The sequence below is a fragment of the Somniosus microcephalus genome, chromosome 1, assembly GCF_052327205.1.
Source record: "Somniosus microcephalus isolate GS21.2 chromosome 1, FLI_Smic_1.0, whole genome shotgun sequence".
NCBI lineage: Eukaryota > Metazoa > Chordata > Chondrichthyes > Squaliformes > Somniosidae > Somniosus > Somniosus microcephalus.
In genome coordinates, this window is record NC_140987.1 from 12,908,525 (window position 1) to 12,924,499 (window position 15,975).

At 51.4% G+C, this 15,975-nt stretch overlaps 1 protein-coding gene across 3 annotated transcripts in view; it reads left to right on the plus strand.

Annotated features, from left to right (window-relative positions):
• rictora (RPTOR independent companion of MTOR, complex 2 a) overlaps window positions 1-15,975 on the plus strand; it is a 903,687-nt gene that overhangs the window by 605,187 nt on the left and 282,525 nt on the right. The gene's annotated exons all lie outside the window — the stretch shown is intronic.

The following is a 15,975-nucleotide window of genomic DNA, read 5'->3' on the forward strand; positions in this document are numbered from 1 at the left end:
TTATGAATTTTACTTTCTCCCGAAATTGACCTTTGGTACAAAATCTACAATTCAATATCTGAAAGGTTCTGCTGATTAACATCTCCAATTAGAAAGTGCTGATTAATCCTCACTGACAATTCTCACTGACTTGCACATTACACACAGTGGCACCTCCATTATCCACCAGAAAGAAGGGGAATGGGAATTGGTGGAGAATCGAGAATCCCCAAATGTTGCCCCGCCCGTCTGGTACAGCAATCCCCTCAGCACGGGAATGGAGACAGGTCCAATCCAGATAACGGGCTGAGTTTACCTTTTCTGGGCGTGTGGGATTGGTTTATATCAGACAGGAGGAGATTGGTGTCAGTGACTGTGGGGTATGTTTATTTCAGACATGACGAGATTCGTGTCAGTGACTGTATCTAGCCCGTAGTTTACCTGCCCTGGGAGTGTTTGATGGGCAGTATAGAGGGAGCATTACTCTGTATCTAACCCGTGCTGTACCTGCCCTGGGAGTGTTTGATGGGACAGTGTAGAGGGAGCTTTACTCTGTATCTAACCCGTGCTGTACCTGCCCTGAGTGTGTTTGATGGGACAGTGTAGAGGGAGCTTTACTCTGTATCTAACCCGTGCTGTACCTGCCCTGAGTGTGTTTGATGGGACAGTGTAGAGGGAGCTTTACTCTCTATCTAAACCATGCTGTACCTGCCCTGGGAGTGTTTGATGGGACAGTGTAGAGGGAGCTTTACTCTGGATCTAACCCGTGCTGTATCTACCCTGGCAGTGTTTGATGGGACAGTGTAGAGGGAGCTTTACTCTGTATCTAACCCATGCAGTACCTGCTCTGGGTGTGTCTGATGGGAGACTGTAGAAGGAGCTTTACTCTATATCTATCTCGTGCTGTACCTGCCCCGGGAGTGTTTGATGGGACAGTGCAGAGGTAGCTTTACTCTGTATCTAACCCGTGCTGTACCTGCCCTGCGAGTGTGCGATGGGACAGTGTAGAGGGAGCTTTACTCTGCATCTAACCCCTGCTGTATCTGCCCTGGGAGTGTTTGATGGGACAGTGTAGAGAGAGCCTTACTCTTTATCTAACCTTTGCTGTACCTGCCCTGGCAGTATTTGATGGAACAGTGTAGAGGGGTCTTTACTCTGTATCTAATCCGTGCTGTACCTGCCCTGGGAGTGTTTGATGGGACAGTGTAGACAGAGCTTTACTCTGTTTCTAACCCGCGCTGCACTTGCCCTGGGAGTGTTTGATGGGACAGTGTAGAGGGAGCTTTACTCTGTATCTACCCTGTGCTGTACCTGTCCTGGGAGTGTTTGATGTGACAGTGTAGAAGGAGCTTTACTCTAACCCGTGCTGTACCTGCCCTGGGAGTCTTTGATGGGACAGTGTGGAGGGAGCTGTACTCTGTATCTAACCCATGCAGTAGCTGCCCTGGGAGTGTTTGATGGGACAGTGTAGAGGGAGCTTTACTCTGTATCTAACCTGTGCTATACCTGCCCTGGGAGTGTTTGATGGGACAGTTTAATTAACAGTTAATGACATTTACAAAGCTCAAGTCTCGGCTCTTTGTACAAAGTCACAAGCCCTCATGCATACAAGGCAGGGGTCCCAGTCTCTTTAAGTTGATGATGTGATCGCCAAGCTTCTTGATCATCTTCATTTGTTCACCCAGATAGTGGGTCTCCAGGAATTCACACAGATGAGGATTGGCGTTCCCAGTGGAGAGTTTGTGCAGATCCAGCAGACTCTGGCCGACATTCTTTTCCATCTGCAGGGCTCTCTGCGTCACTGAGCGGAGCCTCCCGCTCTCCTGGCCGAACAAGCCGATTGTGAAGAAACTTAAAATACTGAAATTAATTTTAAGACATATCATAGAAACATAGAAGATAGGAGCTGGAGTAGGCCATTCGGCCCCTCGAGCCTGCTCCGCCATTCAATGCGATCATGGCTGATCATCCAAATTCAGTACCCGGTCCCTGCTTTCTCCCCATACCCCTTGATCCCTTTAGCCTTGAGAAATATATCCAACTCCTTCTTGAATATATTTAATGAATTGGCCTCCACTGCCTTCTGTGGTAGAGAATTCCACAGGTTCACCACTCTCTGGGTGAAGAAATTCCTCCTCATTTCTGTCCGAAATGGCCTACCCCTTATCTTTAGACTGTGATCCCTGGTTCTGGACTCCCCGACCATCGGGAACATTCTTTCTGCATCTAGTCTGCCCAGTCCTGTCAGAATTTTATAAGTTTCAATGGGATCCCCTCTCATGCTTCTAAACTCCAGCGAGTACAAGCCCAATCGACCCACTCTCTCCTCATACGTCATTCCTGCCATCCCAGGTATCAGCCTGGTGAATGTTCGCTGAACTTCTTCCATGGCAAGAACATCCTTCCTCAGATAAGACGACCAAAACTGCACACAATACTCAAGATGTGGTCTCACCAAGGCCCTGTACAACTGCAGCAAGACATCCTTGTTCCTGTACTCAAACCCTCTCGTTACGAAGGCCAACATACCATTTGCCTTCTTAACCGCCTGCTGCACCTGCATGCTTACCTTCAGCGACTGGTGCACAAGGACACCCAGGTCTCGTTGCACTTCCCCTTCTCCCAATCTATTACCATTCAGATAATAATCTGCCTTCCTGTTTTTGCTACCAAAGTGGATAACCTCACATTTATCCACGTTATATTGCATCTGCCATGTTTCTGCCCAATCACCCAACCTGTCCAAATCATCCTGGAGTTTCTCGGCATCCTTCTCACAGCACACATGCCCACCCAGCTTTGTGTCGTCTGCAAATTTGGAGATGTTACATCTAGTTCCCTTGTCTAGATCATTAATATATATTGTGAATAGCTGGGATCCAAGGACCGATCCCTGCGGTACCCCACTAGTCACTGCCTGCCACTCGGAAAAAGACTCGTTTATTCCAACTCTTTGCATTCTCTCTGCCAACCAGTTCTCTGTCCAAGTCAGTACCTTGCCCCCAATCCCATGTGCCTTAACTTTACACGCTAATCTCTTATGCGGGACCTTATCGAAAGCCTTCTGAAAGTCCAAATACACCACATCCACTGGTTCTCCCTTATCTATTTTAACCAGTTACATCCTCAAAAAATTCCAGTGGATTAGTCAAGCACGATTTACCCTTTGTAAATCCATGTTGACTTTGTCCGATCCTGTCACTGTTTTCCAAGTGCTCTGTTATTACATCTTTTATGATGGACTCTAGCATTTTCCCCACTACCGATTCCCTGTTTTCGCTCTACCACCTTTTTTGAATAGTGGGGTAACATTAGCTACCCTCCAATCCATGGGTACTGTTCCAGATTCCATCAAATGTTGGAAGATGATCAGCAATGGATCTGCTATTTCTAGGGCCACTTCCTTAAGTACCCTGGGATGTAGATTATCAGGCCCTGGGGATTTACCGGCCTTCAATCTCATCAATTTCCCTAACACCATTTCCCTACACATACTGATTTCTTTCAGTTCCTCCCTTTCATCAGACCCTATGTTCCCCGACATCTCTGGGAGGTTATTTGTGTCCTCCTTTGTGAAGACAGAACCAAAGTATGTATTTAATTGGTCTGCCATTTCTTTATTCCCCATTATAAATTCCCCTGATTCTGACTGCAAGGGACCTACGCTTGACTTCACCAATCTTTTTCTCTTCACACATCTATAAAAGCTTTTACAGTCAGTTTTTATGTTCCCTGCAAGCTTCCTCTCATAATCTATTTTCCCCTTCTTAATTAATCCCTTTGTCCTCCTTTGTTGAATCCTAAACTGCTCCCAATCCTCAGGTTTACTGCTTTTTCTGGCCAATTTATATGTCCTCTCCTTGGATCTTATGCTATCCTTAATTTCCCTTGTTAGCCACGGTTGAGTCACCTTTTTTGTTTATTTTTATGCCAAACTGGGATGAACAAATTCTGTAGTTCATCCATGCGGTCTTTGAATGCTTGCCATTGCCTATCCACCATCAACCCTTAGAGTGACATTCCCCAATCAATCCTACCCAACTCGCGCCTCAGACCATCGTAGTTTCCTTTATTTAAATTCAGGACCCTAGTCTCTGAGTCAACAACTTCATTCTCCATCTTAATGATGAATTCTATCATATTATGATCGCTCCGACCCAAGGGGCCTCGTACAAGAAGATTGTTAATTAATCCTTTCTCGTTACATAATACCCAGCCTAAGATGGCCTGATCTCTGGCTGGTTCCTCGACATATTCGTCCAGGAAACCATTCCGTAAACACTCCAGGAATTCCTCCTCCACAATATTGTTACTAATTTGGTTAGCCCAATTTATATGTAGATTAAATTCACCCATGATGACTGCTGTGCCCTTATTGCACGCTTCTCTAATTTCCCTTTTAATGCCATCCCCAACCTCCGCATTACTGTTTGGAGGCCTATATACCACTCCCACTAACGTTTTCTGCCCCTTGGTATTTCTCAGTTCTACCCATACAGATTCCACATCATCAGAGCTGATATCCTTCTTTACAATTGTGTTAATCCCTTCTTTAACCAGCAATGCTACCCCACCTCCCTTTCCTTTTTGCCTAGCTTTCCTGAATATTGAATACCACTGGATGTTGATTTTCCAACCTTGGCCACTCTGGAGCCATGTTTCCATAATCAAGTTTAACTAAAATCACCCCAGCCGGGGTGATGATGCACTCCAGTCCCCGCGGCGCCCACTGGTCTCGGAAGGCCTCAAGTGCGCTGGCAGACACCACGTGCTTCATCTCCAGGGCCACCCAGGCGTGAACATAGCCGCTGAAGAGAGGCAGGCAATCGGGCCGAATGACCCCCTCGACCGCCCGCTGCCTGGACCTGTTTATGGCCACTTTGGCCAGGCCCAGGAGCAGTCCTACAAGGAGGTCCTCCGACCTGCCCTCTCCCCTCCGCACTGGGTGACCGAAGATCAGTAATGTGGGACTGGAGTGCAGCCAAAAATCGAGGAGCAGCCCCTTACAACCAATGTCCCAGACACCACCGTCACCATCCCTGGGTATGTCCTGTCCCACCGGCAGGACAGACCCACCAGAGGTGGTGGCACCGTGGTATACAGTCGGGAGGGAGTAGCCCTGGGAGCCCTCAACATTGATTCAGGACCCCATGAGGTCTCATGGCATCAAGTCAAACATGGGCATGGAAACCTGCTAATTACCACCTACCGCCCTCCCTCAGCTGATGAATCAGTACTCCTTCATGTTGAACACCAATTGGAAGAAGCACTGAGAGTAGCAAGGGCAAAAAATGTCCTCTGGGTGGGAGACTTCAATGTCCATCACCAAGAGTGGCTCGGTAGCACCACAACTGACCGAGCTGGCCGAGTCCTAAAGGACATAGCTGCCAGACTGGGTCTGTGACAGGTGGTGAGGGAACCAACAAGAGGGAAAAACCTGCTTGATCTCATCCTCACCAATCTACCTGTTGCAGATGCATCTTTCCATGACAGCATCGGTGGAAGTGACCACCGCACAGTCCTTGTGGAGACGAAGTCCCATCTTCATGTTGAGGATACCCTCCACCGTGTTGTGTGGCACTACCACTGTGCTAAATGGGACAGATTTTGAACAGATCTGGCAACTCAAAACTGGGCATCCATGAGGCGCTGTGGGCCATCAGCAGCAGCAGAATTGTATTCAACCACAATCTGTAACCTCATGGCCTGGCACATCCCTCACTCTACCATTACCATCAAGCCGGGAGATCAACCCTGGTTTAATGAAGAGGGCAGGAGAGCATGCCGGGAACAGCACCAGGCATACCGAAAAATGAGGTGTCAACCTGGTGAGGCTACAACACAGGACTACTTGCATGCCAAACAACGGAAGCAACATGCGATAGAGCTAAGCGATCTCACAACCATCGGATCAAATCAAACCTCTGCAGTCCTGCCACATCCAGTCGTGAGTGGTGGTGGACAATTAAACAGTTAACAGGAGGAGGAGGCTCCAAAAATATCCCCATCCTCAATGATGGTGGAGCCCAGCACGTGAGTGCAAAAGACAATGCTGAAGCATTTGCAACTATCTTCAGCCAGAAGTGCCGAGTGGATGATCCATCTCGGCCTCCTCCTGAGGCCCCCAGCATCACAGATGCCAGTCTTCAGCCCATTCAATTCACTCCACGTGATGTCAAGAAACGGCTGAAGACACTGGATACTGCAAAGGCTATGGGCCCTGACAACATTCCAGCAATAGTACTGAAGACTTGTGCTCCAGAACTAGCTGCGCCCCTAGCCAAGCTGTTCCAGTACAGCTACAACACTGGCATGTACCCGGCAATGTGGAAAATTGCCCAAGTATGTCCTGTCTACAAAAAGCAGGACAACTCTGACCCAGCCAATTACCGTCCCATCAGTCTACTCTCAATCATCAGCAAAGTGATGGAAGGTGTCGTTGACACTGCTATCAAGCAGCACTTACTCAGCAATAACCTGCTAACTGACGCCCAGTTTGGGTTCCGCCAGGGCCACTCAGCTCCTGACCTCATTACAGCCTTGGTCCAAACATGGACAAAAGAGCTGAACTCAAGAGGTGAGGTGAGAGTGACTGCCCTTGACATCAAGACAGTATTTGATCGAATGTGGCATCAAGGAGCCCTAGCAAAACTGAAGTCAATGGGAATCAAGGGGAAAACTCTCCATTGGTTGGAATCATACCTAGCACAAAGGAAGTTGGCTGTGGTTGTTGGAGGTCATTCATCTCAATCACATGACATCACTGCAGGAGTTCCTCAGGGCAGTGTCCTAGGCCCAACCATCTTCAGCTGTTTCATCAATGACCTTCTCTCCATCATAAGGTCAGAAGTGGGGATGTTCGCTGATGATTGCACACTGTTCAGCACCATTTGAGACTCGTCAGATACTGACGCAGTCCATGTCCATATGCAGCAAGACCTGGACAACATTCAGACTTGGGCTGACAAGTGGCAAGTAACATTCGCACCACACAAGTGCCAGGCAATGACCATCTCCAACAAGCGAGACTCTAACCATCTCCCCTTGACATTCAATGGCATTACCATCACTGAATCCCCCACAATCAACATCCTGGGGGTTACCATTGACCAGAAACTGAACTGGACCAGTCATATAAATACTGTGGCTACAAGAGCAGGCCAGAGGCTGGGAATTCTGCGGCGAGTGTCTCACCTCCTGACTCCCCAAAGCCTTTCCACCATCTACAAGGCACAAGTCAGGAGTGTGATGGAATACTCTTCACTAGCCTGGATGAGTGCAGCTCCAACAACACTCAAGAAGCTCGACACCATTCAGGATAAAGCAGCCCGCTTGATTGGCACTCCATCCACCTTCAACATTCATTCCCTCCACCACTGGCGCACTGTGGCTGCAGTGTGTACCATCTACAAGATGCACTGCAGCAACTCGCCAAAGCTCCTTCAACAGCACCTTCCAAACCCGCGACCTCTACCACTTAGAAGGACAAGGGCAGCAGACGCATGGGAACATCACCACCTACAAGTTCCCCTCCAAGCCACACACCATCCTGACTTGGACCTGTATCGCCGTTCCTTCACTGTTGCTGGGCCAAAATCCTGGAACTCCCTTCCTAACAGCATTGTGGGTGTACCTACACCATATAGACTGCAACAGTTCAAGAAGGCGGCTCACCACCATCTTCTCAAGGGCAGTTAGGGATGGGCACTAAATGCAGGCCTAGCCAGCCAGCGACGCCCACATCCCATCAATGAATAAAAAAATAAAAAATGATGGAACAGGGGCTGCAACCTCTCACGTTCAGTATAGATATGGAACACGGACTCCTCTAGGCTGCAAAAATAGCAAGCAGCCTGGGAATCCGTGAACTTATCTAAAATCTTATTGCACGGGACTGCTCCATGCAACACCCTCCAGGCCAAGTCCCCAATAGATAAAGGGAGGACTCCCATGTAGAGAGGCCCCACTGGGGACCTCCACCTCCACCAGACGGCAAGATGGTACGCCAAGGCATATCCGGACGGCAGGCGAAGATGACAAAGTGGAGAGTGTGCAGGAGCAGCCCGTACAGGAAACCCCTCCGCGCAGAACTAAAAGGCACGGAGGGCATTTCCCCGAGATGGCTCAAGTTGTGAGGCACCGGTTCTCGAGAGGGGTTTCGGGGCCACGCGCTGATGAGGAATTCCGTCCGAACGGGGGTCAGTTTGGTCAGGATCGCCCCACGTGCTTGAGCCTCCTCGATACACCTAGTGGAGTTGGGGCCCAGTGCCGCTTTCAGCGTCTCGATGGCTTTGGCCGCAAGCCGGATGCTGGCCCAGGACAGGTGCCGCATCAGCTCCTCTGGCACCATCCAGCCCGCTTCTCCGCCATCGAGCAGGTCCCCGACCCTGGTCACCTTACCAGGCACAGCCCTGCCCTCCGCCAGCCGCCCGATCCAGCGATCCTGGAGGAGCGGATTCCTGAGCAGCGGCTCCCGAAAGAGAGCCGCCAATCCTGACGGGGGAGAACTCCACCTGGAGGCGACACTGTTCCAGACCCAGAGCAGTTCCTGGTAGAAGACAGGCAGCTCCCACAGTTAGGCACGCGTACGGCCCAATTCCACAAACAGGAGCTGCGTGTCGTAGTTTAGGCCGTGCAACTAGCGGAAGAAATGCGTCACCAGCGCACACCATCGAGGAGGATTCTCGACGTACAGGTATCTCTGCAGGGTCCGAAGACTGAAAGTCACCACCTGGGTGCAAAGGCACACCAGCGCCTGACCGCCCTCCCTAAGCGGGAGACTCAGAACCGTGGCAGAGACCCAGTGCTTCCCTTTGTCCCAGAAGAAGTTGATGAGCTTCTTCTGGATCTTGGCAACAAACGCAGGGGGCAGGATCAAAGTGGCCAACCGGTACCACAACATGGCAGCCACCAGCTGGTTTATGACCAGTGCTCGACCCCTGTAGGACAAGACTCGGTGCAGTCCTGTCCAGCGTCCTAGGCGAACGGTGACTTTGGCTTCCCGCTCTTGCCAGTTCGCCGGCCATGTGTCCTCGGTGGGGCTGAGGTAGACTCCCAAGTAGTGCAGGTGCGTGGTGCTCCAGGCGAAGGGCCTGAACTCCTCCGGCAGGGAGTCCACCCTCCACTGGCCCACCAGGAGTCCAGAACATTTCTCCCAGTTGATCCTGGCGGAGGATGCGTCCGAGTAAATCTGCTGGCATTCTCGCATCCTCCGCAAGTCAGCGGGATCCGTGACCATGAGGAGCACGTCATCGGCGTAGGCCAAGAGGACGACTTGCATGCCCGGCCCTTGCAGAGCCAGTCCCGTCAACCTCTTCCGCAAGAGGCGCAGGAAAGACTCCACACAGACGGCATATAACTGACCGGACATGGGGCATCCCTGATGCAATCCCCTCCCGAAGCGAAGGGGCGCCGTCAAAGACCCGTTAACTTTTATCAGACACTCCGCGGCGGCATACACAAGTCAGATCCGGGTGGCAAAATGCGTCCCGAATGCGCGCAGAGTTCCAAAGAGATACTCATGATCCACCCTGTCGAACGCCTTCTCCTGATCCAGGGAAAGGAAGGCGTCCGACAGACCAGCCCTCTGGGAATGGTGGACCAGGTCCCGGACCAGATGGATGTTATCATGGATAGTCCAGCCCGGGACCGTGTAAGACTGGTCAGGGTGGATCATGTGGGCCAGCACGGTGCCAAGGCCGGCAGATATGACTCAGGCAAAAATTTTATAATCCGCGCTGAGCAGGGAGACCGGGGGCCAGTTTTTTAAAAGGCGTAGATCACCCCTCTTAGGCAGCAGGACAATGACCGCCCTTCACCACGAGAGGGGCATCTCCCCGGTCACCAGACTTTCCCCCAGGACCCGCGCGTAGTCGCCCCCCAGGATGTCCCAGAATGCCCTGTGGAACTCCATGGTCAGCCCGTCCAGCCCCGGGGACATTCCCCTCGAGAGCTGGCCGAGGGCGCCGGTCAGCTCCGCCAAGCTTAGCGGAGCGTCCAATTTTTCGGCGCCCTCTGGGCCGACCTTCAGCAGATCCTCCCACAAAACTCTGTGCGCATCCTCGCTGGATGAATCCGGAGAGAACAGAGCCCCGTAATATGCCCGGGTCTCCGCGCTGATCCCCTCCGGATCCGAGACCAGAGATCCCTTGTTGGCCAGCAGCCCCAAGAGCTGCTTACGGACCCCCAGTCTTTTTTTCCAGCGAGTAGAAGAAGGGGGAGCCGCGGTCCAGGTCCTGGAGGATCTGGATCTGCGACCTCACATATGCGCCTCGGGACCCGACGAGCTGCAGGTGCTTCAGCGCGCCCTTCTACTCTTCGTACACCTTCCGCAGGGCCGGGTCATCGATGACTTGACCGAGACAGGACTCCAGGTCGAGCACCTCCTTCGCCAACCGCCCGACCCGGGACTCCCGCCTCTTGGTCGACCCCCTCGCGTACTCCTGACAGATGAGATGGACGTGAGCCTTGCCCACGTCCCAGCATAGCCTCAAGGAGGGGAAGGCTCCCCCCGCTTCCTTCTCTAGTCAGCCCAGAACCGAGGAAACGAATCCCGGAACCGCTTGTCCTCCAGCAGCGGGTTGTTAAAATGCCAATACGCTGACCTCCCCGGCGTGCGTCATGGAGCGAGCTCTGCCCACACCAGGTGGTGGTCCGTGCACGGCACCGGCCGCATGGAAGCCGCCGGACAGCAGGAGACGTACACCCAGGAAATGTAAAGGCGGTTGATTCTGGACCTTCCTCCTCCAGTCCTCACGTAAGTGAAGGCGCTGGAGTCGGGATGGAGATTTTGCCAGACGTCCATCAAGTCGAAGGACGTCCCAGGGTTAGAATCGCCATGTACAGTCCCAGGGTTAGAATCCCCATGTACGTTCCCAGGGTTAGAATCCCCATGTACATTCCCAGGGTTAGAATCCCCATGTACATTCCCAGGGTTAGAATCCCCATGTACAGTCCCAGGGTTGGAATCCCCATGTACAGTCCCAGGGTTAGAAACCCCATGTACAGTCCCAGGGTTAGAATCCCCATGTACATTCCAAGTTTAGAATCCCCATGTACAGTCCCAGGGTTAGAATCCCCATGTACAGTCCCAGGGTTGGAATCCCCGTGTACAGTCCCAGGGTTAAAGTCCGCACGTACAGTCCCAAGGTTAGAATCCCCATGTACAGTCCCAGAGTTAGAATCCCCATGTACAGTCCCAGGGTTAGAATCCCCATGTACAGTCCCAGGGTTAGAATCCCCATGTACAGTCCCAGGGTTGGAATCACCATGTACAGTCCCAGGGTTAGAATCCCCATGTACAGTCCCAGGGTTAGAATCCCCGTGTACAGTCCCAGAGTTAGAATCCCCATGTACATTCACAGGGTTAGACTCCCCATGTAGATTCCCAGGGTTAGAATCCCCATGTACATTCCCAGGGTTAGAATCCCCATGTACACTCCCAGGTTTAGAATCCCCATGTACAGCCCCAGGACTAGAATCCCCAATGTACAGTCCCAGGGTTAGAATCCCCATGTACAGTCGCAGGGTCAGAATCCCCATGTACAGTCCCAGGTTTAGAATCCCCATGTACAGTCTCAAGGTTAGAATCCCCATGTACAGTCCCAGGGTTAGAATCCCCATGTACAGTCCCAGGGTTGGAATCCCCATGTACAGTCCCAGGGCTGGAATCCCCATGTACAGTCCCAGGGCTAGAATCCACATGTACGGTCCCAGTGTTGGAATCCGCCTGTACAGTCCCAGTGTTGAAATCCCCATGTACAGTCCCAGGGTTAGAATCCCCATGTACAGTCCAAGGGTTAGATTCCCCATGTACAGTTCCAGGGTTAGAATCCCCATGTACTGTCCCAGGGTTAGAATCCAATGTACAGTCCCAGGGTTGGAATTACCCTGTACAGTCCCAGGTTTAGAATCCCCCTGTACAATCCCATGGTTAGAATCCACATGTCCAGTCCCAGGGTTAGAATCCCCATGTACAGTCCCAGGGTTAGATACCCCATGTACAGTCCCAGGGTTGGAATCCCCATGTACAGTCCCAGGGTTAGAACCCAATGTACAGTCCCGGGGTTGGAATACCCATGTACAGTCCCAGGGTTAGAATCCCCATGGTACAGTCCCAGGGTTAGAATTCCCTTGTACAGTCCCAGGGTTAGAATCCCCATGAACAGCCTCAGGGTTAGAATCCACATGTACATTCCCAGGTTTAGAATTCCCATGTACAATCCCAGGGTTATAATCCACATGTGCAGTCCCAGGGTTAGAATCCCCATGTACGGTCCCAGGGTTAGAATCCCCATGTACAGTCCCAGGGTTAGAATCCCCATGTAAATCCCCAGGGTTAGAATCCCCATGTACATTCCCAGGGTTGGAATCCCCATGTACAGTCCCAGGGTTAGATACCCCATGTACAGTCCCAGGGTTGGAATCCCCATGTACAGTCCCAGGGTTAGAACCCAATGTACAGTCCCGGGGTTGGAATACCCATGTACAGTCCCAGGGTTAGAATCCCCATGGTACAGTCCCAGGGTTAGAATTCCCTTGTACAGTCCCAGGGTTAGAATCCCCATGAACAGCCTCAGGGTTAGAATCCACATGTACATTCCCAGGTTTAGAATTCCCATGTACAATCCCAGGGTTATAATCCACATGTGCAGTCCCAGGGTTAGAATCCCCATGTATGGTCCCAGGGTTAGAATCCCCATGTACAGTCCCAGGGTTAGAATCCCCATGTAAATCCCCAGGGTTAGAATCCCCATGTACAGTCCCAGGGTTGGAATCCCCATGTGCAGTCCCAGTTTTAGAATCCCCATATACAGTCCCAGGGTTAGAATCCCCATGTACAGTCCCAGGATTAGAATCCCCATGTACAGTCCCAGGGTTAGAATCCCCATGTACAGTCCCAGGGTTAGAATCCCCATGTACAGTCCCAGGGTTACAATCCCCATGTACAGTCCCAGGGTTAGAATCCCCATGTACAGTCCCAGGGTTGGAATCACCATGTACAGTCCCAGGGTTAGAAACCCCATGTACAGTCCCAGGGTTAGAATCCCCGTGTACATTCCCAGTGTTAGAATCCCCATGTACATTCACAGGGTTAGAATCCCCATGTAGATTCCCAGGGTTAGAATCCTCATGTACAGCCCCAGGATTAGAATCCCCCATGTACAGTCGCAGGGTCAGAGTCCCCATGTACCGTCTCAAGGTTAGATTCCCCATGTACAGTCCCAGGGTTAGAATCCCCATGTATAGTCCCAGGGTTAGAATCCCCATGTACAGTCCCAGGGTTAGAATCCCCATGTACAGTCCCAGGGTTAGAATCCCCATGTACAGTCCCAGGGTTGGAATCCCCATGTACAGTCCCAGGGTTGGAAGCCCCATGTACGGTCCCAGGGTTGGAATCCCCATGTACAGTCCCAGAGTTAGAATCCCCATGTACAGTCCCAGAGTTAGAATCCCCATATACAGTCCCAGTGTTTGAATCCCCATGTACAGTCCCAGGGTTAGAATCCCCATGTACAGTCCCAGGGTTGGAATCCCCATGTACAGTCCCAGGGTTGGAATCCCCATGTACAGTCCCAGGGTTAGAATCCCCATGTACAGTCCCAGGGTTAGAATCCCCATATACAGTCCCAGTGTTTGAATCCCCATGTACAGTCCCAGGGTTAGAATCCTCTTGTACAGTTCTAGGGTTAGAATCCCCCTGTACAGTCCCATGGTTAGAATCCCCATGTACAGTCCCAGGGTTAGAATCCCCATGTACAGTCCCAGGGTTAGAATCCCCATTTACAGTCCCAGGGTTAGAATCCCCATGTACAGTCCCAGGGTTAGAATCCCCATGTACAGTCCCAGGTTTAGAATCCCCATGTACAGTCCCAGGGTTAGAATCCCCATGTACAGTCCCAGGGTTAGAATCCCCATGTACAGTCACAGGTTTAGAATCCCCATGTACTGTCCCAAGGTTGGAATACGTGTTTACAGTCCCAGGGTTAGAAGCCCCACGTACAGTCCCAGAGTTAGAATCCCCATGTACAGTCCCAGGGTTAGAATCCCCATGTACAGTCCCAGGGTCAGAATCCCCATGTACAGTCCCAGGGTTAGAATCCCCATGCACAGTCCCATGGTTGGAATCACCATGTACAGTCCCAGGGTTCGAATCCCCATGTACAGCCCCAGGGTAAGAATCCCAGTGTAGAGTCCCAGGGTTAGAATCTCCATGTACATTCACAGGGTTAGAATCCACATGTAGATCCCCAGTGTTAGAATACCCATGTACATTCCCAGGGTTTGAATCCCCATGTACATTCCCAGGATTAGTATCCCCATTTACAGCCCCAGGATTAGAATCCCCATGTACAGTCCCAGGGTTAGAATCCCCATGTCCAGTCCCAGGGTTAGAATCCCCATGTACAGTCCCAGGGTTAGATACCCCATGTACAGTCCCAGGGTTGGAATCCCCATGTACAGTCCCAGGGTTAGAACCCAATGTACAGTCCCGGGGTTGGAATACCCATGTACAGTCCCAGGGTTAGAATCCCCATGGTACAGTCCCAGGGTTAGAATTCCCTTGTACAGTCCCAGGGTTAGAATCCCCATGAACAGCCTCAGGGTTAGAATCCACATGTACATTCCCAGGTTTAGAATTCCCATGTACAATCCCAGGGTTATAATCCACATGTGCAGTCCCAGGGTTAGAATCCCCATGTACGGTCCCAGGGTTAGAATCCCCATGTACAGTCCCAGGGTTAGAATCCCCATGTAAATCCCCAGGGTTAGAATCCCCATGTACATTCCCAGGGTTGGAATCCCCATGTACAGTCCCAGGGTTAGATACCCCATGTAAAGTCCCAGGGTTGGAATCCCCATGTACAGTCCCAGGGTTAGAACCCAATGTACAGTCCCGGGGTTGGAATACCCATGTACGGTCCCAGGGTTAGAATCCCCATGGTACAGTCCCAGGGTTAGAATTCCCTTGTACAGTCCCAGGGTTAGAATCCCCATGAACAGCCTCAGGGTTAGAATCCACATGTACATTCCCAGGTTTAGAATTCCCATGTACAATCCCAGGGTTATAATCCACATGTGCAGTCCCAGGGTTAGAATCCCCATGTATGGTCCCAGGGTTAGAATCCCCATGTACAGTCCCAGGGTTAGAATCCCCATGTAAATCCCCAGGGTTAGAATCCCCATGTACAGTCCCAGGGTTGGAATCCCCATGTGCAGTCCCAGTTTTAGAATCCCCATGTACAGTCCCAGGGTTAGAATCCCCATGTACAGTCCCAGGATTAGAATCCCCATGTACAGTCCCAGGGTTAGAATCCCCATGTACAGTCCCAGGGTTAGAATCCCCATGTACAGTCCCAGGGTTAGAATCCCCATGTACAGTCCCAGGGTTAGAATCCCCATGTACAGTCCCAGGGTTGGAATCACCATGTACAGTCCCAGGGTTACAATCCCCATGTACAGTCCCAGGGTTAGAAACCCCATGTACAGTCCCAGGGTTAGAATCCCCGCGTACATTCCCAGTGTTAGAATCCCCATGTACATTCACAGGGTTAGAATCCCCATGTAGATTCCCAGGGTTAGAATCCTCATGTACAGCCCCAGGATTAGAATCCCCCATGTACATCCCAGGGTCAGAGTCCCCATGTACCGTCTCAAGGTTAGATTCCCCATGTACAGTCCCAGGGTTGGAATCACCATGTACAGTCCCAGGGTTAGAAACCCCATGTACAGTCCCAGGGTTAGAATCCCCATGTACATTCCCAGTGTTAGAATCCCCATGTACATTCACAGGGTTAGAATCCCCATGTAGATTCCCAGGGTTAGAATCCTCATGTACAGCCCCAGGATTAGAATCCCCCATGTACAGTCGCAGGGTCAGAGTCCCCATGTACCGTCTCAAGGTTAGATTCCCCATGTACAGTCCCAGGGTTAGAATCCCCATGTATAGTCCCAGGGTTAGAATCCCCATGTACAGTCCCAGGGTTAGAATCCCCA